Below are 24877 nucleotides of genomic sequence, written 5' to 3'. Positions count from 1 at the left end.
TGTTGGGATCTAAAGTGCTGTTTGGTTTGAGGTCCAGGGTGAGGCAACCCAGGGGAGGGTATGGGGTGGGATTGAGAGTGAGCTGCCCATTGGGAGAGAGGAATTGGTGAATATAGAGGCGAGGCATCTCTCAGCCCCCAGGGAATCACCTGAGCGAAGGATGAGTTATCCAGGAAGTCATCACTACCACTAGGTAAGCATTGAGGCTAAACCTGTAGGGGGTACCTGGGTGCCTGGTGCAGGGGCTTTCATAGAGACAAATGTCCTAGAGAGAACCCAGGACCAGAGTAGGTCTCGCAAGAGGCAGTCCTCTTTGGAAAGAATCCCCATCAGTCTGGAACTTTCCTGCCTCTCAGGAAAGAGTCCCCCATCAGCCCAGAGCTCTCCGCCAGCAGTCAGTATAGGGATTCAGCTGTGGCTTGGGGCTCCCCGACCCGCGGAGAGCCCTGGGGATGCCAGATGCTCAACAGTCACTTCCCAGGTAACCAAAAGCTGGGGGAGAAGTCACTTACCAAATGAGGCCAGTGTCTGGATGTGGAGGAGAGTGTCCAGGGGAATGGAAGGTGAGACTAGCATCTGTGGTGTGTGGGGGCAGGTGTCTGGGGCAACAGATGGGATTCCACTCACCTAAGTGGTGGTAGAAGAGCCCATCTGAGTCACGGCACCAATAAAAGCACCCAGAAAACTACTCCATACCTGGGAACTCAAGTAAGAGATTTTATTAAGCAGACAGGCAAAGTGTCTGCCCGCAGGGGGAGAGAGAGAGAGAGAGAGAGAGAGAGAGAGAGAGAGAGAGAGAAAATGAGTGAGCGAGAGAGCATGAGAAAGAGCAAGAGCAAGGGAGAAAGAGAGAATGGCAGTGGAGCCATTCTTAAGTAGTCAAATTTTGCGGGCTAATAACAAGTGACCAGTGGCTGGCAAGGAGGTTTGTGGGCTAACAATCTGGACCAGTTACTGGCTAGGAAGTTCTCGGGCTAACAATCTGGGTTGTAAAGTGGTGTAGGGGAGGGAGAATAATAGCAGCAGCAAAATAGCAGATCTGATGCCAATAATTTCCTTTACAGAACTGTAGATTTTTACAGTTACCAGCACATGACAGGTCCTCAATCACATTTGCTTTTGACTGAGCCACCTGAGTTTCTCCTACTGTATCCTGGGCACTTGATTGAGGCAGGTTCAGTGAGAACAAAAGGCTTCTCTGATTGGCCAGCACCATGTTGTGAATGTCTTTTGGCCTGACAAATTTGGAACATACATTTGAAAAAAAGTATAAGATGGACAGTGAAGTTTTGTGGGCAGTGAGAAATTACACCTGGTATTATTCTATGATGTGAGCATGCGGCTGCCATTAATCCGAGGAGAGAGCTAGGATCAGAGTTAGAGCATGATGTTAGACCCTCAGATATCACCAAAGTGTGGAACGGACCAATGTATTGACACTTGAATCCTGAAGGACAAGTTAGTATGGACCAAGCATGGGCCAGAGGCTGACATCCAAAAGGTGAAAGAATCAGACAAGTGTGGGTCGAAGCACATCTTGGCTGGAAAGCTCTGGTTGGGCACTGAGATAAAGAATAAGGGAATGAAATTTAGACCAAGCATCTAGGAATAGAGTCACAGTAGGCAGGAAACAGAATCTGGTTTGAATCTTTAAGCTTGGCAATGTTCACTGGCCTTCTCCCCTGGCTTTAAGTAGTCTCCCTGGTGTTTGCAGATAAGGAATGGCAGGTATAAGCTGCTTCCCTAGGTAAGGGAGGGTTTTATGGATGCCAATGCCTGCAGGGAAGGTGCTTCCCACCAGAGAACTAACACCTGATATTAAGTACCTAAAGCTAATAATGACGGATCCCTAAGGACAAAGACACACTGTGCTAAAATGTGTAGTCAAGGATTAAGTTCAAATATTCTAGGTAAATCCACCTTTAAAGACAAGATGTTTATATCAACTTGTTCACTCATGCCTCCATTTTCATGATTCTCTCTTAAGGCAATTTCTGCCAAAATTTATTCTATATTCAATTTATTCACTCAGGTTTCTATTCCTCACTGCCCTCATCTTTTCTACTGTTTCTTTTATATGACTAAGGTTATCTTGTTATAAATCTATTGGTCATGGCCTAATATAAAGAGGTGCCTATTTTCCCCCATCTCTTCACCTCTATTGTGGAAACTTCCCACCTTCTATTCTCAGTATCTTTCCCATGAGCCACACTGCTTAAGATATGGGCCACTTGAACCACCCACCTTGCAGTTCCTGGATCCAAGAAATAAGATGCTGTCTCCTGGGATACTGTGGTGGAGATGAGAGACTCTAATGACTTCTATCAGAACCCCCAAAAGAGGTTGCTGTAGACCTTTTCTGTCATGAGAACAAAGAAATAAATGACTTTTTAAAAGAACTTTTATTTGCAAGATGGAAATTTAACATATTAAAGTAAGTGTAACCAAAATCTCGGTCCTTGTTCCCAACGCCAATTCAATAACAAGGGCATGGTTTTGGGAAAAAGGAAAAAGAAGTTTTATTGCTTTGCTAGCAAAGGAGAAACACAGGGGACTCCTGTCCCAGAGGCTGTGACTCTGCCCATCAGGAGGAACAGGAGGATCTTAAAGGAGCTCTCCAAAGGCTACATTCCAGGTGTGCCCTGACAGGGGGTCCCAGGGTACACAGTGGCGTGTGCACATTCACTTGTTAACTTGGGAGATATTTACTTCCTAGATCCTCTGGCAGATATATCCTTCAGGTGGAGCACAAATAACTCAAGGTAATCTTGTTCCCTGCACCCAGATTAGGGAGGGGGAAGAGGAAAAGGAAAACATGTCCCTTTTAAAAATAAGCCTGAGAGCCATATTCAAAAGGTGAAGCGGACCACTGTTACCTAAGGAAAAGGACTCATCATTTCACTTAACTGAACAATCCAGCAGGCTAAAGGATGTTTGGATCAGGCTGTTCCTGCATAGTTCTAAAGAACTTCTGTCTTCTGCATCAATTTTTCTCAAGTTTGTTTTATTCCATTGTCAGAAAAGGGGCTGCAACTGTGATTGTATGTTATCCTTTAATCTTTTGATCAGAGAAACAAAGTGAGATCCTCTGTATCTAAAATATATAAGGCTTATTTACACCAACCTTCATAACCCAGTTTTCAAAAAGATAAAAATTTGAACATTTCACCAAAGAAAATATTTGGATTGCAAATGAACACATGAAAATATTTTTCAATGTATGTGGTCACTAAAACCCAGTAGTATAGCTATGGTTAAAAAGACTGATCATGCCAACTGCTGGGAAAAACATGGAAGAAGAGAAAATGTGGTACTTTGAAAAGTTAAGTGAAATAGAATAGCCCATTAATAAGATTCAGGAAAAAAAAAAAAAAAAAGAAAATCAGAAAAGAAAATCTGTCATGAATGTAAGAGGGGCAATCACAATGGATTTGACAGAGATTAAAAGTATAAAATGAGAAATACTCCGGAATCATTATTGTAAATAAGTTCACTAATTCTTGAATGAAGTGGTTATGTCTTACACAATTTATCAAAATTGAGTAAAGATGAAAATCTGAGTAACTGTGCATTTAAAAAAATAGGATTAATAATCAAAGTCCCTCTCACAAAAGAAACATCAGACTCAAATGGTTATAAATTATGTCAGAATTTTAAAGAAGAAATAGTACAAGTTTTATAAAACTATTTGAATCTCAGAAAAGTACAAATAGATGAAAGCTTCAGTTTGAAAAATAGGGTGCAATAAAAGCTCCATCTAGCAGCTTCGTTAATGACAAAGTGTTGAACACTTTGTCCCAAGGACTGGAAATAGTGCAAGGACATTATTTGTACTATTTTTACTCAACATCGTGCTAAAAGTCTCAGTTAGTGCAATATGACAAAGAAAAGAAATAAAAAACTTAAGATGAAACTTTTTACATTTCAGATGATAGGTTTTTGTTAATATTTTGAACACTCTAAGGTATGTACAACAAACATACTAGAAAAACGAAGTGACTATCACAGTTGTGTAAGATCAATATGCAATAATTAATTATATTTTCATATGTAGGCAGCAATAGGAAAATAAAGTTTAAAAAAGTTCCATTTATAATTGCATTGAGACTAAAATAAGTACAAATTTAATAAAATATATACAAGCATATAAACTGAAAACTTGCACATTGCCGAGATACATTAATATCCTATATCAATGAGAACACATTTTACGTGTGTTAAATCACTTAAGATTCATATGTCGATTCTCTTCAGATTTGGTGAATATAGTCTATGCAAACCCAATCAGAATTCCAAGGAATTACTACAGAACTTGAAAAACTGATTATAAAATTTTATTTGGAAAAAACAAAAGAAGAAAAACAAAGCAGGAAGGAAAAACAATACCTGATCTGAAAACATTGTGTAAAGCTATAGTAATCAACACAGTACACTATCTGCATAACAAATGATAAATATGTCAATGACCAAAAAGCCCCTACACAGACCTACACATGTATGGTAGTTACATGACAAAGGTAGTAGGGAATTTAAGGGGAAAAGAAAAATGTTTTCAAAAAATCATGCCAGGCCAGCTGTATATCCATATGGGAAAAAAAATGAACCTGTACTCTTTTCTTGTATCATTCATAAAAGTTAATTTGAGGTTCTTTACATACATTACTAGAGAGTAAATAAAATGGAATAGCACTTTGGGAAGTATTTATCAGTTTCTCATAAAACCACAATATAAAAACTAAAATCTCTAAAAGAAAATATTAGAAAATACATTTGCAGTTTGGGGGTATGCAAACCTTTCTTAGAGAAGATACTGAAAGCAATAACCAAAATGAAACAGTAAGTTTGACCTTATCAAATTTAAAAACACCTCTTCACCTTAAGCCGTTACTATAAAAACAAAAAGATATGTCACAACTGGGCACATTTTTCATTATAAATATTTCTGATAAATAATGTCCAGAGCATATAAAGCACTGTTGCCTGCAAATCAAAAAAGAGAAAAACAACTCAATATGAAATCAAGCACCAATGGGGTCCTACAATATGTACAATCAGAAAAATGAGAAATTATGCTCCATTTATGTATGATCTATCAAAATGCATAAATGAATTCTACTGACATGTACAACTAATTAGAGCAAATTTTAAAAAATTTAAAAAAAGAAAATGAACACAAGACTTTTAGAGACAAAAATCACAAAAATATAGAAATGTCCAATAATAACATATGTTTCTAGTTCCTAGTGAAGTATAAAAATGAACCCACAATGCAGTACCACCATGCATATGTTAAAAAGACTGATGCATTAATATTGGCAAGGGCATGGTGTGACTAAAACTATCAAATGCTTTTGGTATGAATGTTAAAGTCACACAACCATTTTGGAAAACTATATTGGCAATTTCCCACAAAACTAAAAATTCTTCTACTTAGGATCAAGCAATTCCCTCCTAGGCACATCTAAGAATATTGAAGACATCCTCGAAAAGACTTGTGCAAGAATATTAGATGTAGTTTTATTCATAATAAAAAATACTATAAACAATCCAGATTTTCATAAACATTTGAATGATAAATTGTGGAGTGGTCATTCAAATGGATGCTACCTAGCAATAAAAAGGGAATTTACTGACAACAGAGACATTGGTGTGTTTCAAAATAATTAAGCAAAAGAAGTCAAACAACAAAGAACTACTTGTCATCCTCCTGTTTACATAAAGTTCTGCAGGAAAAACTAGATTAGAGTTGTAGAAGTGAGAAAACTGTTACCTGTTAGTAAAACTGACAAGAAAGAGGTAGAAGGAAATTTCCTGGGGTGGTAAAAATGTCCCATGTGTTGTTTTAAGTGTGGTTATATATTTGTATGTACAACCAACAAGACTTGGGAAAGTAGACACATTTCATTGGTGGAAAATATCCTAAAAATTAAGAAAAAAGAGAATGAGATATATTTTAACAGCAGAATTAAGAGGAAAAAACAGCCTTTAGTTAAAGACAATTATTTTCCCTTATATTTTCAGTTCAAACTTTTGGCCAACTTGGAATAATTTGCCTCTACTGTAGACTGCTACCCACAAATCTCAATTCCTCTTCTTTTTTTTTTCTGGCTGTGTGATCATGAGCTAGTATCTTAACCTTTTTTTGGCTTAACCTGTTCAGTGAAGAAATTGAATTAAAAGTTCTTTAAATTTCCTTCAAATACACTTTAAGCATATATTGAATATTCAATCTTTTCCAGTAATATCAAGTTACAACAAAACAGAAATAATTCCTTAATTTTTATCAAGAAACATTTTATTTTGTTTTAGTTTTTTTAAAATCTTCGGTTCTTTCTTCTTTTGTTTTCTCTTGTTTTGATTGCTTATGTGCTGATTGGTTCATGGACACTTGAGCATATACATATGTATCTCACTTTTCTCATTTCAAGAATTTTGTGAGGGTACTTATTTTTTATCACTCTGTTTTGGAGGGCTAGGGTTATTGATTAGTATATCCTGGTGTTGTATTGTTTTTCATATATCTATTTTCTATTGATTCTCTTTCTCTCTTGCCTTTGGCTAACAACCAAATTCTGTTATTTGCTTTTTTACTTTTTCTTTAATTTTTTCTTCTACTTTCACTCCTACTCCCTCATAATTATCACATCATACATGTTCTCTGCATTCTCTGTTCATCTTTTGAAATAGCATACCTTTTTGCAAACATGCTGTTGGCAATCTTGGATCATACCATTCCCTCTTTATTGGACCAGTTAACAGTATAGATATCATAATAGAAATGAAGTATTTAGTTAAATGCTGTTAAATATTTTTTTACTGGGACATCACTTGTCACCCAGATATTTGTTATTTGAGCCCAGCACTGTATCTGTCCCAAACAAACACATGAAAATTGCAAACTGTTGACCCTTGTCATTGTCCTTGTCTTGAGAGAGATACAGGCGAACCAGCATATATCAACATAGGTGCTCTCATTCACATTTCTTCTCTGTGACAGGCCAGTCAAGAAACAGAAATAATAATGTGTTTCTAGGTGCAGAGTTGAGCACTTTGAACTCTGTGCCTAGAGACTCTTTCCAGGGGGGATATTTGGTCATAGGGAAAGGAAATTGTGTATGTAACTTGTTTTGATTTTTAAGCAGAAACCAGAGGTAGCTGTTTAGAGTTCCAGTCTAGTTCTGTAAGTTTGGATGAGCCACTTAAAAATAAGCCATGGGGCCTTTTTTTTAAAATAACTTTCAAAATAAAGAGGTTTCTTGGAAGATACACAAACTTTATTGCATCAATAACAAGTCCTCTCTCATTTAGAGTCTCTGCACAACCAATCTGTCTTTAACACTCTGGGATTATTTTTTTCCTAAAATGTCAAACTAATTTTCTTACTCCTCAGGTTAAATCTTTTACTGACTCCCCATCATACCAATGTATCATGCAGAGTTTTGCACCTGCACATATTGCCCATCTTATCTCCAATTACATACCCACCTGCAGTCTTTTTGAATCATTGAGCATTAGGAGCAGTTCCTCAAATGCACCAGAAGGTCAAAGTCCTGCCTAAATTTGCTCATCTGTTTCTCTACCTGAGAAACCCATCAATAACTTATTGAATTTGCCAATTTCCATCTTTAGGCTTCAGATCAAATTTTTCTTTTTGAAAAATAACTTGCTTCCCTTCTGCCTAGCCATCCTCTTACCCACCCTATAGTAAGTTAGAATTCTCTCCTCTTTCAGTGCTCTGTTTTCCACATTCACATAACTTTGCATGCCTTTTTTTGGAGAAAAAAACAAGTAGAATTTATTATCCTTTATGTAAGGGAGAACTGAACCCCTAAGATGTACCCTTTTAGACTTTAATTTCCTGCCTAAATCATAATACTTAATATTTTTACATTAATGAGTGATTCTTTTTCTATCTTCCCATTAGACTTAAACTTCTTGAAGGTAGAAATGCTGCAAAGTTCATCTTTATATCTAATAGGTGTTACAAAATAAATAAATAAATATTTAATAGTATGTTCTCTGAGAAATACAAAGTCTGGTGGTCCATTTTCAGAATACAGTATTTAACTTTAAATGTAAAATTACTGGGATGTAAGAAAAGCAGCCAGGCAGTGGGGAGCAAAATGGTTACCAGCAGTTAACACCTGAGTGTGGCAGATTTAAAGTCTACACAAATAAGAAGTCATGGAAGGAGCTGGCCTGACCAGTGGAGATAAGCTGTGTACATGCCAAATTGCACTCACCCCCGAAAGACCTTTCTGCCATAATATAATAAAGGAAGGTTAAGACAACTAAAGGTACATTTTTTTTTTAAATTACTCAATTGGAGACAGTAAAATCCAGTTGACATTCAGGAAAATTGTGTACCCCATAGTACTTAGTCAATGAGGAAGCTAACCTTGTGCACTAGGGGATAAATTGCTGATTATAACTGCCCTGGATGTGCCTGCTCACTCAGACACCAGATCGTGCAAGATCATTAATGAAAGCCTTGCTTTTGCAGTTGTACCTTGCGTCTCTTAGACCATTCTTTGGGTTTGGGCAGGTGAGCATGTTTCTCACATTTTATAATAAAAATAAAAATTTAAAAATTGTATGGTATATCCATATCTACCAAAGGAAACACATAAATCTGGTCCCTATCTGATTGTCTTAATTCAGCATATCCAAGTATTTGTGGTAGAGCTTTATCTATCAAAATGTATAAATACATTCTATTGTCATATACAACTAATTAAAGCAAATAAAATTTTAAAAATTAAAAAAAAATGATATGAAGAAGAACCCTAAAAATACAGCACTAGTTATAAATTTCTGATACTATTTGGAAGACTTTTCCTAATGCCTTCCTTGTTTAAAAAAACAAACAAACCATGTTGCTAAACTACACTGATCCTTGGTTGGTCGTTTATCTACTATCTGTTTCTTCCCTATTATTCATGCTGAGAATGTAACTGATGGAGAAACTGGTAAAAAATCCATAACTGAGACCTGGAATCCTGAGGATCAAAGTGTTGTTTCTTGCCTTTGTGTTTGGGAGTCTGGAATCAAGGGAGAGTAGTAAACCACCTGGAAGGGTATGCAAGTCACTTTGTGATCAGATAGTTTTCACATGTGAAGATATGGGAAAATGAAATTATTCTATTCTTGTCAGGGCCACAGGCTGCTTCTTGACACATCTTATTTGCACAGTCCAGTATTTTCTAGAACCACCTTCATAGGTGTTTTGAGGACTGCCTTTGGAAGGCAATTCACCTGCTGTCTCACATGTATAGAGCTCTAAGAATTGAGATTTTTCTGGAGAAAAAATTTTGCTTAGCAATGTATCAACCTATCAGCACAAAATCACTTAGAGAGTAAGTGCTATAACATTTTTTCCAACAAGAAAGACTATTTTTAAATATCAAATAATGACACTGGAGTGTAGAAAACTGGACAGCTCACATTAACATTCAACTTTACACTAGATTCTTTATTCTACTAACTTTTCTAAAGATATCACACTTATTCTCTCTCAATTTTATTCTACTTACCAAAATGGTAAATTTATACTTGGAATTTTGAAATTCTATGAAAGAGCTAGTTAGGAAATCAGCCATATTACTATGGCCAAATGGTTTTCTCAATTACATTATGAGACATGTGGCTGTGCCCCAAGCTACAAAGGAAATATTCCCTTAAGAGTTTTTGCTTTTCTTTTAAAGAACTTTGGAAAATATTTTAGTATAATGACATTGTCCCATTTTTTCCTCAGAATTTGTGAGTCTACCAAATGGTGCCAATAGGTGTTTTCTGATGTTAAGAGAGACCTGGATTCTGGTCATCATTTTTTGTACTAATGCATTTCCAGCAGACATGATCCTTGTTTTAGAATTCAAAATAGACTTGAACATAGATCTGGCTGTGTTATGGGGAACATTTGTGTGGCTGTTTTCAGCTTCAGAATAAGTCCAAATTTCTGTATCCTTGAGATTCTGGGATGATAATGGTGGGCTACCTTGTGTCCTATTTGAACTCCACTACATTTGCTTATTTGAAGTTGCAGGTATTATTCTAAGTTGGAATTATCATATTCAGGCTCAGAAACTTCCTCAAGAATATAACTAAGACCTAAAACACTACTCTTGAGAAACATACCTTGTCAAAGCTGCACTGCCCTCAACAAGGCCAGCTTCATGGGCTTTGAACCTGTGTAATCATAAGGGTCCCATCCCTGCACTTCATGTGATGCTCTCCCGTCTGTCTTGAATTTCTTTGAACACTTTTTAAGAAGGAACCCAACATTTTATCTTGACTGGTCCATGCCATGTGTCTTATTTCAGAATGAGAAAAGGATATGGGAGAGAAGCATTCATGGTCATACTAGATTTACTAATCTAACACAGTGAGAACTTGGTTTAATTCACTCAAAATTGCAAACTGCACAAAACCTTGCCAAACAAAGCAACCCTCTGGAGTTTTCAGCTTTGTGGATAGTGAAAAGAAAGAGTATTTTGGGCTGGCACTGAACTACCACAAGCTTGAAAATAGCCCTAGAGATGAGGTCTGCAGTATCTCTGGTCTCCAGAGAAACTGTTGTTTTGGACAACCAAACAATGAAATTAACTTGAACTATCCAGGACACATGGGAAAGCGATGACTGACATGATCTTCCTCCCAGATGTACACACTCTAATATGAATGGAGTGTATTGTGAGGACAGGAGGAAGGGGAGAGCCAAAGTTAGGAATTCTCAGTAGTGCTAGACTCTAGAAGAACAGGGGACAAAATCCAGATGGAGACTTTTCTTCTGCCAGGTGTGATCTTGGAAATAAATACGTGAGTTAAAATCTCTCTAAAAATAAAACCACTTAAGTCTTGAAGGAAGTCAAGGAACCACCCTCAGAGAAATATCAGAGGTCAGTTTTGCATTTCTATTCCATTTTGTGAAGACCAGGGGGAAAATATCTCTTCTGTACTTCTTGCTTTAATAAAAATGTGAGTATGTACAAGTTTGTATAAACAAGTTTTCATGAGAAAATTCTACAAAATTGGGAACATGTAGAGCCTAGAAGCATGGGTGTGGGATAGGTCTTCCATAAAGGGATAGCAGATTTTAAAAATATGGGTATAAAGCTGACTTGGACTCTGATGCAGAAACAGATGGTCTTGTAGACAATTTGGATTAGAGTGAAAAGAAATATTGCTGGCCATGAGATTTTGCCTAGCATTCAAATGAGAGCTGCACCTCAGTCTGAATGCAGGATTGAAACTTGACCACAGAAAGGCAGATGGGTACCCAACAACGGCCTTATTGTTACACTCAGATGGTAAACTACCCGAGGACAGGGCCAATGTCTATCATGGTGCTGGTGCTGTTGATAATGAAGACACATGGTTCATGGTGATGAGCAGACCTGTATCCATAAGCAGTAACCTCAAAGAACAGATAAAAAGCAGAATATTTAAGCAGTCATAGAAATTATTTTGGTATTTTGCTTGTGTGATAAAGACTGAAATTTTTAAGAGTCTAATTAATGGTTAGAAACCCTCAGTGCATTGTTCAGTGTCCAATTCGTGATGTTACTGAAACCTTTTGCTTTAGTTTGGTATCATGATACCTAATGAAGAATTTCTACCAGAGAAATTCTGTTCTGCCATCATAATTCAGACAAAAAAAAATAGATGACAGCAAATAGTGTATATTCTCCATCCAACTGCTTTGAAAATAACATGTCATGTAATACAGTTCCTCACTTATAAGAGATAGCTCTGGAATTCAGGATGTTTTTGGTTCACATGTATCTATTGTCTCTGACATTCAAAATTCAGAGACACTTCTTGACTTGCAAGGCAGCATGGTAGAGTAAAAGTAACATTAGGTTTTCATAAAATAAACTTGGGCTTGAATTATGGTCCCATCAATGGATATTAGTAATAATTTGTTCTGCCTCGGTCAATGGGACATCATGTTATTCAAAATAGGGCAGATTTTGTTGCTGTAAGAATTACCCTAAGATATCAGTGACTTTAGATAAAGGTTTTTATTTCTTGTGTATAGTACTGTTCAGTCTGGGTTGATCACGCTCTGCTGTAGGCCCCCAGACCCAGGCTTATAGCGCTTTCAATATGATAAGTTCCTCCACAGAACCATAGAAAAAGGAAAAAAAGCATGTGTATTTTGCACTGGATCTCACAACTTGCACCCAGAAGTGACACATGTCAGTTAGTCACTTTTTTTTTTTCATTAGTGAAGCAAGTCACATTGCTATGCCAGAACTCAAAGGGGCTGGAAGAGGGCTTTCACACCATGTACCCAGAAGGAGAGGAAAGTTTGAACATTTCTGAACACCACTAATTACTATTGCAAAATAATGATGCCTCATTCATAGGGTTGTTGTTTAATCATATCTGTAAAGCATCTAAATAGTAGTAGAGTTTCAATACATGGTAGTTATTATTGGATCTGAATAGTAGTAGAGTTTCAATAAATGGTAGTTATTATTGGAAGTAAGTTTGATTAAATTAAGTATTCATTACCAGGACTTTGAGGTAAATGTGGCAGATTAAACAGTTGTGATTAACTACAGACTTTCCCCAATCTAACCAAAATTGTAATGACTGGCCTTATAAAAATGTTTTAAACCCACAGTGATAAGGAAAATGGGAGAATAAATGAGAAGAAAAAGGTCAAGGACATTTTAAAGGTGGAAATGGTGAGATGGGCAGTGACTGACTCATCTGAGAAGATAAAACCAGAGTCTTCCTGCAGAATATGATTGAAATAGAAACAAGTAGACCAATCCTTAGAGCCTCGGAATAGTTCAGTGGACCCCAAAATTTCAAATGTAGCAAAAAGCTAAAAACAAATAAGGCAGTGAATGAAATAATCCAAATGCATGAGGCCGTGGATAAATTACTACAAACATAAATATATTTCTCAGTTTTTGAAAAATGATGGACATTCTCAAGGTACATATAAAAGAGAGCAATGAGTGAAAGTCAGGAAGCAAGTGTGTATGCAAAGTCTGCCCTGGAATTTTAGGAACCTAAAGTTTGGAAAGTCTTAAACACAAGGGAATTCGAAGACCAGAATTTAGAAACATACTGAGTGGAAAACTGGAATCTGAGATTCACACATCTCCCTGGACTGTTGAAGGGCTGAGAACTCTGAAATATGGGTTAGGGAAAAAAAAAAAAAAAAAAAAAACCTGTCAGCCAATAAAAAGCCCAAGGAAATCTATCAATTTCTGCATAGTACTGGATGGAAAAATAACTAATAGCAACAGTACTCTTCTATAGAATTTGTAACCCTGATTCATTCCCAAGCTGGTCTTGATGCTTAATTTATACTGTCTATGTAGGATGGAAAATTCAGAGCCAACACATTAAATTAAAGTCATTCTAGGTTGGTAACTCCCCTGGTTTTCAGGGGAATCAAATGTAAACATCCTCTAGAAGAAAGCTTATGATTATTACTATTCCAGGGGTTAAATTCTGGCAAATAACGAATTCACTATAAAAATTAACACACTCAGGGGAAAGTCACATGAACATCAGTAAAAGTAAGAAAAAAAAAAAAGAAAACAACAACAACAAAACACTCAAAGAATTTAGACCCGTGATTGGCAAATTGCTCATGGGTCAAATAAAACTTTCTGCTTGATTTTGTAAACAAAGTTTTATTGGAACATAGTGTTTCTAAGAGTTCTCTAGGAGGTATCATGGAGGAATAATGCTTAATTTGCTTAGGAGGACCCAAAATTTTTTTCTATATGTCCATATAGATATATATATGGAAAAAAAACATAGTAAATTATAACAGTAAAACTGCTTCAGCTTATACTTATTTGTGAAATATCTCTGAGTAGAATTTTGAAATGTGACTTGACAAGGGTAAAAGTTCTGGGTACAATGCAAAAAGGGAGGGTGCCTATGCTAATTAGAGCAGAAGAAGAGAAGTATTGTTCCACTGTTAGGTGAAAAAAGTAAATGGCTTACTAATAAATATGTGTACATGCATGTCAACATAACATGTATATCCAGTATATTATTCATACATATGTGCATAATGTGCTGTGCATGCACATATGCTCTTACATGTACTATATATTATACACATATGCACTGTTTACCCATTAGTAATTTGGCTTTCTCAATTATATTATATATTATATTGATAATATGTACTAATGATTGCATTATAAAATTAATAATAAAGAGTCTCTTATATTCAATAATCCCATCTTTGGGAAACCACAAAGGAACTTGTGATTTTATTTATATAAATCTAGATCTTTATAAGGAGGTTTTTATAAGAAGAAAGGGCTTGGTAGTCTTAGGTAGATATTTTTACTTTTTATGCATTATAATTTTTAAAATAAGATTATTCTAAAAGTGATTTTTGCATTATTTATATAAAAGCATAAGTTACTTGCATAGAGTATAATGAGGAATGCAGATCAGTACTAGCCTGTGTTGAAGACACAGGACTTTATTTGGGGGAGCAGGAATGTCAACTCATTGGATCACAGTGAAAAAGAATAGATAATGGTCAGGCAAAGGGCCCCAATTAAGGTCTTATTCAAAGGCAGAGACCACACCAGAAGGCTAACCTGTAGAAATACTCATGACCTTTTTCAGATGTGAAAGACCATGAGGCTTACCTGTGGGGTAGGAAATGGAATCCAGATGGGAGTTGCAGAAAGGATTAAAACTCAAGTTAAAGGGCACAATCAATAGCCTTGCTACTTTTTCAATGCCTGTTTAACATTGATTTTGATCAATGCTCATACCCCAAAACCATATAGCCCCTAAGCTAGCACACCAGAGTGAGGTTTTCTTTGCCATCAGGTCCCCTCCCACATTGCAAGACTTCTACCTCTTCTCAAATAAATCCTACTTCATTTACTCTTCCCTTCCATTACTGTCCATGGATTTTATTCTTCAAATCTGTGAGATAAGAACCCAGAAGGAAATTGGCTTAGTGAGGAATCTAGTCTCATCCAAAAGCTCTGGTTTCAAGGATGATTCCAAGTGGGGATTCAGTATGATTTGTTTTATTTCCTGGAAAAAAGAAAACTTTATACCCTGAAAGTAGGTCTAACTGATTTTTCTGTTTCACTGAATCTGCCTCAGAACTGAGATTTGGTTCTGGTCTTTCTCTCTATTTGTCTACCTGTCTATCCATCCATCCAGCCAGCATCCATCTCTCAGTAACCAAATGAGGTCAGAGCAGTCAGAAGCAGTTACTGGCCTAGCCCTTGAGTTACTTCTTCATAGTCAACCAACTCTTTTTCAGCACTTCCCATCTTTAAACACTGCAAGCACTTTAGGTGAAGCCAGTGTAACAAAAAGTAAAATAAAATACCCTAAAGGACATTGCCTAGTGTGATTTGTCTTTGTGTTTTTTTTCTTTGAGTTGACATATTGTGTCCCAGTATTTGCTTTTGTTCCCACTTCCATTTTTAATGGCAGCCATATACTGAACTCATAGCTTTAAGGATTTTTCTACAGCCCCCTTAAATCTCGTTTTAAGTCATTATCTTATATGACTCAATATACTACGTGTTCTCATTTCTGTTCCCTGCTCCTAGACTTATTGCTTTCCTGGGGTTTATGTTCTGCTTGGGCATATTTTCTCATCTGGGGATATATACAGTTGAGTTTCTGGGATTGCTGATTCTGATATTTTATATCTCCTGTTCTTTTTGAGTTATATATTTTTACAATGAAGAGGAGATATTTTTAAGTGACCCGTGAAAACATAATCTGTGCTAGCTAAGACTGCTCCATAAACCTATCTTCCAATATTAACCTACTCTTTCCTCTGTGCATTTCTTCTTTGAACATTTTAATGTTGCATTCCTTTGTGGTACTTATCTGATCATTTGCTTTAATGCAACAGCACCTACTACAGATCTTTTGTTGGTCATACAGTGAGATTTCACTGTAACTGTGTCTATCAGTGGATTTTCTCTTGCTAATAACACAATATCACAGAATGGGTAAGTTTCAACAAAAAGAGGCTTATTGGGACTCATGATTCTGGTCCAAGGTGGAGGGCCCACTTCCGATGATAGCCTTTGGCTGGCAGAGTCCCAACGCATCACAGGCCATCACACAGCTACACAGGAGTATGCATGCCTACGTGTGCATCTCTTTGTCCTTCTTCTTATAAAGCAATCAGGATTTAATCATGAGGGCTATACTTCAATAATCATATCTAATTCTAATCCTGTCCTAAAGGCCCCACCTCTCAACTCCATAGTCAGTTTAAATTTCTGCTGTCTTAGTATCTCACCATGTGGATTAAATTTTAACTCATGAACCCTTGGGCAACACAATCAAACCATTTCCAAACCATGGCACTGTGTAAGTCGACAGTGTGGTAGGTTAGGAGGAAATTCTAGTTATTTCTTGCTAGAAAATCCTTAATTCATTCCTTGGTGTGTGTGTGTGTGTGTGTGTGTGTGTGTGTGTGTGTGCAGGGGAGTATTTGGGGATTGAAAGCAGGGCTTCTGGCATGCTAGGCAAGTGGTTTTCCCCTGAGGTGCCTCCCCAGCCCTTGCCGTTTCCTGTTTAATTTCTGAATTAAGTATGTATAAAAGATGTGTTATACAAAGCCATGAAAGGGGAAAAAATTTAAGAAAGAAGATAAAGGGAGAAATAGTGAGAGAAAAGAAAGGAGAAACATTAGTTAAATACAAGGCTTCTTTAAGTTTTGCTTCACCATCATGCATAATGGACTTAGTTGGCTTTTATTTTTCTAACTGCCTAGGTATTATATAGACCACTTCTGGATTTCAAAAACAAACTAGATTGTATAAAAGGAAAGATTCCAAGAATGGTTCAGGAGTCAATTAACTGTTAAATTTATAAAGTGATTGACTTTGGGAGTCTTAGTTTCCTCATCTCTAAAATGAAGTTTTTCAAATTATATTAAAGAGATTTTGCTGCTTCTTGGAATTACTAGCGGACCCAACCACTATGAGATCCACCAGCGTGACTGTGTTTAGCTGTTTGTATCTATCATGAATCTGCTGAGAAATTGTTTTGAAGGAAAGGATGCACTAAAAATATTGAAAGCCAAACCTATAAGCAGTCTCTGACTTTTTTCCTTCTTCCCCTAACTTAGTCTGTGAATATTACCACCTCTTTGGTTCTCATTAAATGGGTTTTTGGCATCAAGTCACTGATTTTTAAGTTTGTCTACATATCAAAATCACTGTGGCGGTTATTTGCTTTTAATAGAGATCTCTGCCTTTCCTTTCAAATTAACACATCTGAATCGTTTTGCCAAGGACTGAGCAAATGTATTTTTCTTCAAACCCTTACCCAGGCCTGTCCCAAGTACAGCAGGTAATGTCGAAACCTCTGCTCTTAGGTCCAAAATGTGAGGCTGAACTCAGAAGTCAGGTAAGCCTCACCTGTAACATTGACAGCTCCTAAGTGCTTTACATATGTTAACTATTACTTGAAGACTCATTTAGGTCAGGCATGAGCCCTGGGGAAGTTTGAGCAATAAAACATTTAGAATGTAATTGGTTCAGCTCTTCTTTTTATAGTGGACTCTATTGTAAACACTATGTCTTTCCTTTGTTTTTCCTTTCTCATGTATTGAGGGTTGCTGGTGAACTAACTAAAAGTGCTTCTTGGGTCATGCAAATATAAGTTAGAAATAATTCCATTTGTATTAATACTGATAGCTTCAATTATTGTTTAATTATAAGTACAAAATAGATGGCATTTGTAATACAAAGCTGCTCCCCGCCCTTTCCTTTGCATCACAACCTAGCTTGTCAGTCTGAAAGCTGCTCTCCCCGCCCTATCCTGTGCAGCCATTTTCCCCGCCTCCTAACCACTTGTCAGTCTGTGAACATGCTACCTAGCTTTTGGTTCATCAGTCAGCTTGCAAGTGTCCTTCTCTGTTATTGGTTCCCTGTTAGCCTGGTGGAATTCAACTGCTTGAGGGCAGCTACCCCTCCATCTTTTCTCATTCTTTTCTCTCCCCCTACTTGCTTTCTTTCTCCTCCTTGCTTTCCACTCTCTCTAGCATGCGCCCTTTCTCTTTCTTTTCTCTTTTCCTCTCATTTTCTCTCTTACCCTGCAGGGAGACACTCTGTTTGCTTAATAAACCCTCTTATGTGATTTCCCGTGTCTGGCGTGGTTTTTGTGGGATTCCTTACAGCATTTACTGAATAACTGCTACAAACATACCATTGTTACAATTTTTTTTATGTATAACAATCCTGCATCTTATATAATTATCATGAGTTTTTTTTTGGGGGGGGGTACTGGGGAAGGAACCCAGGGGTACTTAACCACTGAGTCACATCCCCGGTTCTTTTTATGTTTTTTTTTTTGAGACAGGGTCTTGCTAAGTTGCTTAGGGCATGGCTAAGTTGTTGAGGCTGGCCTTACACCTGTGATCATCCTGCCTGTGCCTCCTGAGCAGCTGGGATTACAGGTATGTGCCACCGTGTCCTCTTCATGTGTATTTTATGTCCTCTTCATGCGTATTTTACAGACAAGGGAATGAAAGCACAGGATGTAAGCCCAAAATGTCAGATGCAGACCTCACCAGTTTCAGAGAAACCTTTTATTCATTCAAGGACTAGGGCACTGTTGGGGTGCATTTTCCAGATGTGAAAATGGCCATCGATTACAGAGGGAATTTTGGTTTTATAGGATACAACGGGGATGGTTTAATCATTGGAAACCATGAACATGCAGTTTGGACAGTCAGGGGCTAGTTGTAGAGGTTAAAACTTTAACTTAGGAGGATAGTTGTAAAAAGATTGAAATGCATTAAGTCCGGAGTCCCAGGGGGGAGTACTCAAATCTTGCCCATTGCTTTCCTTTCTCTGGGATCCATTGTTTCCCAGAGTTTCAATATTTGCTGTGCCTCCATTTAGAACAAATTTACAATGGGGAAAGGTCAAAGTCCAGGGCCCAGCAAGTCAGTATCTGCCCCTTTCCTTCAGGGCCCATTGTTATTAGGAAAGGATTTACAGGGAGGTTAATCCTTGGCTGGTTTCCCCTTCCTCCTCCTGAGCTGCACCTTTCTTGTAGGAATATTATTTTCCATAAGCCTTCACAGGGTGTACCATGCATACGTAGAAGGTGATGAGGCTGGTGTCAGAGCTGGGATTCAAACCCAAGCTGTTACTTATGAAATATTGATTTATGTGTTCTGCCACACTTCAGAGGGATGTGGAGAGGACACATCTCTGACAGCGCTACCATCCTTGGGCAAAGTGTCCTCTCCACAAGGGAATATAGGAGGTAAAGTGAGATTAGCAGCAATTGATTCATGACTATGTGCTACATGACTTATACACAGACCCCTGCACAGGTTGTTGGGGTGGAGAGTGGTAATGGAGCAGAGGACATTTGCTGCAACCTCTTCCCTATTTATTATTTCCACAGAAGCTTGGAAACAGGCTATGGTTGAAGAACATTTTAGCAGGAAGAAATGCAGACTTTGATCCAGGTTTTGCTTCAGGAAAGAATCTAGAAGAGATTCTTATATTCATATTATTCTAATGGAAAAATTTTTAACTTTTTCTAATTTAATAATTTACTAGAAACATCTGGTCTTGGAATTAGACAACATTGTGAAGCTTTGCAAAACCACATTATATGAATCTTTTCCCTAAAAAAATCCAAGCAGAAAATATTATTTATTTATAATATGGAAATTAAATTATGTTTATGTGGGAACCAATTATCTGGGTTTCTTTTGCTGATCTTACTTTTGGCTCCTTAGTTGAAAATTGTACAATTAAATGTTTTTTGAGAGCAGTTCTGTAGCTGGAAAATAGATTTGTCTTGGACTTCTTTCCATTAACTTCTTGCCTGTATATTAAATTGAATATCTTCAAGGTATTTAAGAAAAAAGTAAATCAAAGTTATGCCTAACTCTTGATGCTAATTGACATTATTGAGTGAGTTAAGCCTTGAGATCAAGAAAGGATCTGAGGTTCAATCTGATACCTAGGAAAGCCCACCTCTCTAGATTGGGGGACTTTATGGGCCTCTAGCTCTGCATTTGAGAAGATTGCTTTTAAAGTGAATGTCCCTTTCCTTTGGATAGAATTGAAAATTTCTTTTACTTGAATAGATATGATCAGATAGGTACCTGTACTCTCTTCTTGTCTTCTCAAAACCTGATTGTCTTTTTCTATAAATTAGTGGTTGAGCGTTTCCTAATGGTATAATGCCATGCTTTCAACTGCCCATTTCCCCCTACCCTTTCAGGAATGATTTTTTCCTTGGCATTTCTCTTGCAGTGGTCTGTGAGTTGGTGAACACTAAATGTCTAGACTAAATGTCTGGCAATCCCGCTAATACTTGAGCACAGAATACATGATGGCCCTGCAGCTCCACTCTGTTCAAGAGAATCAACTCTTGGGCTTTTTTCAGAATCTATCTGTGCAGGATTTATAATTCAGCTATTTTGACTCAAATCAGGCTGAAAAATTCCTGGCACTCCTGCAATTTTAACTCGATTAAAATTTGGCCTAAATCTGTCAGGCTGTTCTTTTGGCACAATACACTACCAAAGTAGTAAGGGAAGTAAAAGTACCTGAGATTTTTCTTGAGCTTATTGAAAGTGGGGTGTCTGATATTTATCTGTGTTTCGGTGTGTATGTATTTCCTTCCCGATTAGTCCATACAAATCTGATTGATTTACTCTGAAAATGCCATAGAACTGTTCTTTATGATAACCATTTATTTTGAATTATTTAATTCAATGAATATAAACATGTATAAAATGATTTATGTGGATGAAAGATAATTATGTGACTAAAGATCCTGATTAATTGCATTATTTGATTCACATCAATACTGAATCTAAAAATGTGGAACTACTTTTTTTTTCCAATTTAAATAGGAGGAAAATCAGCATCTTTTTTTTTTTTTTTTCAAATGAGAGTTGAAGATAGGGCCTTTGTTGCTATGATTATGTTTGTGATTTTAATTGCTGAGATATTCATGTTTGAAAAGTATCTGCTGTCAAAGCAGAGAAGCAGTAAATGTTCCTAACGCTTTTTGTACAATGGCAATTACATTGACAATCCATTTGGAGTATAACCATAATGGTTCCATTTAGTGTGTGTTCTATGAAGGAGCGTCAGGGTCAATACAATGCCTATGAAAACGTCAGATATAGCAGATCCTTCTATTATGTCATTTCCATTGATGTTAGAGAAATGATGTAGAGAAAATGGAGACTTGAACCCTGAAATAATGGAGAAGAAAAGAAGTCTTTTATTTTGCTACTATTATCACTTCTGAGAGATGCTCCCTTGGGAAGCCATGCAACAGATCTTCCATTTGAACATTTTAATGCTGTTTTTCTTTAGAAAATTGAAACGAAATAAAAAGAGAAACATTGATTTTAAAAATACACGCAGACAACTCTGGAAAATGTTGAGTTGTAAAGGCGAATTAGTGACCCACCTCTGTATTGTTTCTTAAATGAAGTACTGCTTGGAGACTAGAGGAAACATGAAATGAACTGTCTGACCCATGCTGATTCCCAAATGTATGACACCAAGAACCTTTTTGAAAACCTTGAGCAATTAACATCAGTCTTAAAAGAAAAAACTAAAGCTAAATGTTTTTTTTTTAAATACCCTAAACATTTCTTGTTTACTGAATTCCAAGATATCTAAAATATCTTTCCTATTTCATCTTGCTCCTTTTGAAAGCCCTGAAAGAGAGAGCTTTTGAATGAGGGTTAGAGGCAAGAGAGATTTCTTGATTTCTCCTCCCTTTTGGGTAGATAGAACGTACCCTCGGGGTAGAATGGCAAGTGCATGCTTGGTGTGCTGTAGCTGGCTCACACTGGCTCCACAAAGCCAATTATTCATTTTCAAAAAAATTTTGAGTCAGTTTGTTCAACATAACCATTACTTGAAAGTAAACTATATAAACATAGGATTAAATTATACTAAGAACAAAAGTAATAAATAATCAAATGCATGATTTTTAAAAATTGTTTTACTATATATTTTTATACTATCTATGCCCATATCTACTATGTCTTTCTGGGGAAATACTATATAATGGTGTGCTACTGAGTATTTCTTCCCAACATTGTATAATGATGGCTTGATAGCTCAAAATTAGCTAAATTGGGAATATTTACCATGGTGTTTGTATTTGCACCACAGATAACACATTTCATTAGTAAATGCTACAGATAAGACTCAATTGATTGTTTTATTGATGATCTAGACTTAAGTCAGTGATGGTGAATAGTAATAATTCATACTGAAGCTAAAACTGTGTGATATCTATGAGCTATAGTGTTTGCCCATGAGTCAGTCTGTGGGTTGACTGAAGGGCAGCTGCTCTTGGATGGACTCAGATGATCTTGATTGGCCTCTCCTGTGCCTGCAGACTAGTTGGAAACTTTGTTGTAGTCAGGGCTAAGCAGAGGCCGCAGCTCTGTTCACATATCAGGCATCCTCTGAAACCAACAGGAAAGCCCAGGCATGTCTTTTCTTAAGGCAACGTTTTAAGCCTGTGTTTATCAAACATTTGCTAAGGTCCCTGATAGCCAGAACAAGTTACACAATTTAACCCAGAATCATGCAGTTGGAAAATAAGTGGTACCCATAGGTATAGGAGAGGCAGGGAAGGTGAATGATTGAAATTATTAATGTCATCTACCTCAAACACTAAGGCTAAGTGACCAGTGACTTAGGATGAAAGCAGAGAAAGCATGTTGTCTTGAAGGTAAGTGAAGAATGTGTATTAAGATGAACATGATCTGTGACGGCTGATCGATCACATGAGACAAGGCCTGAGTATTGAATGCTGGAGGCCATTACTGACCCTTACAACAGCAATTTCAATACAGTGTCTATACAGCAATGGAGACAAAATTCTAATTTGCAAAGATTTAGGAGAACATGAAAGGAGAGAAATTGGAGAGAATGATTATAGGTAATACTTCCATGGATTTATCCTGCAAAAGATCACAGGGAGGTGAACTAGTACCTGACTGACAAATAGGGTCAAAAAGAGTTTTAAGTTATTTTATTTATTTTAATATGAGCTAAATTATAGCAGGATGATATGCTGATGTGAATTCGTAGAAGAGGAAAAAAATCAATGATGTAGTCAAAAGGATAGGAATTGGTATGATATCTTTAAACAGGCAGGAAGTGATAGGATCTGATAATAGAGTTGGATTGTTTTTAGATGAATCCTGGGGAATTTAGTTTTAATGATGGAAGAGACAGTAAAAGTATTTGTTCTTACTGAATAACTTGGTCATGGAACTCAGGATGCCACAGGCTTCTAAACTCTGGAAGGCTGTAGTATCAGAGAGAATACCAATGGCATAATCTTCTACAGCTGATAACTTTACTATTACCACTGAATCAGATCCCCTCCAAACATTTTAATTTACTGTGAAAATTCTGATCAGTGTCACATTTTGTTTTCAACTAACATATGTGTATACTGGAAACATTCCTCTCCCTACTTGATGTATGAGAGTGAGAAAAATCACTTGCAAGCACTCTCATTTCCCAATGTTGCTTTGGCTCTTAGAGTTTAAAAGTCTTTTTATCCCAACTGAAACCAACTTCTTGAATGGAATTACTCATGAAGTACCTCTTTAGGTTTAAACATCTGAATATTTAATGACAAGAATCAGCCAATGATTGGGTATTATGAGTTTACTTTTTGTGGTGACAAGAACTTAATGGACTCAATGGCCAAGAAGCCCCAAGTACACTTGTAGCACTAAAAGGAAAAGATACTAAATTAACAGAAAAATAAAAGCAAAGGATGAAGAAAATATTCCATAATAAAACACCTACATGGAATTTACCAAAGCATGCTATTTGTTCTCTTTATCACGAACTTTGTTTCCAGAAAGCAGGAACAAATGTGACCATTCTCAAGTACCTGCAATATTTAACGAAAGCTTCCCCATATTTAAGTTGCAAAATCTGTGTTCTGTTTTATATTTTATCCTGCCATAAATGAAAGTTGCTACTAGCACTATTCTGGAGTGACCTTCTTTTCACACCAGATTGCTTAGCCCAATGTTGGAATGAAAACAGATAATGCTACAATATAAATCTGTCCTTATAATAAAAAATTGGAAATAGTGAAGGGTGGCAGATGGATTCCAAACTAAAGGAATCCATCCTCCGTGAGTTTTGGCATTTAAAAACAAATTTCTGTGCCAGGGACAAGATGGACATTTGGGACACCTTTGGCCCAGGCTTTTCTCATTCTGGTCCTTGGGACTGTCCTTGTGACTACAGGCTTCCATACATATGCTGCATGGTATGACCTCAGCCTTCCTCCTCTGCCAGGTTGTACAGACTTCCTGGGGGGGTCTCAGGACACTTGGGTATTTGTTTGGGTGGAAACATTGCAATGTTTTCTAATTTGGTCCTGTGACCTGGTGTGAAGAAATCATTTTAAAAGACTGCTTTAAGTCAGAACTATCTTTGATAAAATTTTGAAATTTGTTTCCTCTACCAACAAAAAAGCATAAGCTATTTAAAATTAAAATCAGATTTACAAATGAGATAGAATGCTTTTCTATCCATTTCAACTAGAAAAGTCATGAGCTTTATACTTTTTCTTAAATCAGGTGTAAAGAAAATAAAATAAATACAGTTTCCTAGAAAAGAAACTGGGTATTTATATACCAAAATTGTTCATGACAATATCTGGAGACACTTTTGATTGTCACAGGGACCCCTCCTGGCCTCTGGTGGGAAGAATGAAAGAAGTCAGAAAGTCTACTAAACATTGAGACCCTCTCCTTATTCCACAGCATCACCAAGTAGGAAAAAAAAAAAAAAAATAACTTTGCCTACAATATCAATGGAATAGACCTATGGTTGAGAATCCC

General features: G+C 36.8%; 1 long non-coding RNA gene across 1 annotated transcript in view; it reads right to left on the bottom strand.

Moving 5' to 3' along the window:
• Window positions 1-24877, bottom strand: part of LOC124967846 (uncharacterized) — a 48026-nt gene that overhangs the window by 5240 nt on the left and 17909 nt on the right. Inside the window, exon 3 of the long non-coding RNA XR_007105618.1 lies at window positions 2245-2359. This is a non-coding gene — a long non-coding RNA (uncharacterized LOC124967846). The remainder of the gene's footprint in view (window positions 1-2244; window positions 2360-24877) is intronic.

Source organism: Sciurus carolinensis, chromosome 17, assembly GCF_902686445.1.
Source record: "Sciurus carolinensis chromosome 17, mSciCar1.2, whole genome shotgun sequence".
Classification (NCBI taxonomy): Eukaryota; Metazoa; Chordata; class Mammalia; order Rodentia; family Sciuridae; genus Sciurus; species Sciurus carolinensis.
Note: the sequence above shows the minus strand (reverse complement) of the source record. Positions and strands in the feature narration are given on the sequence as shown.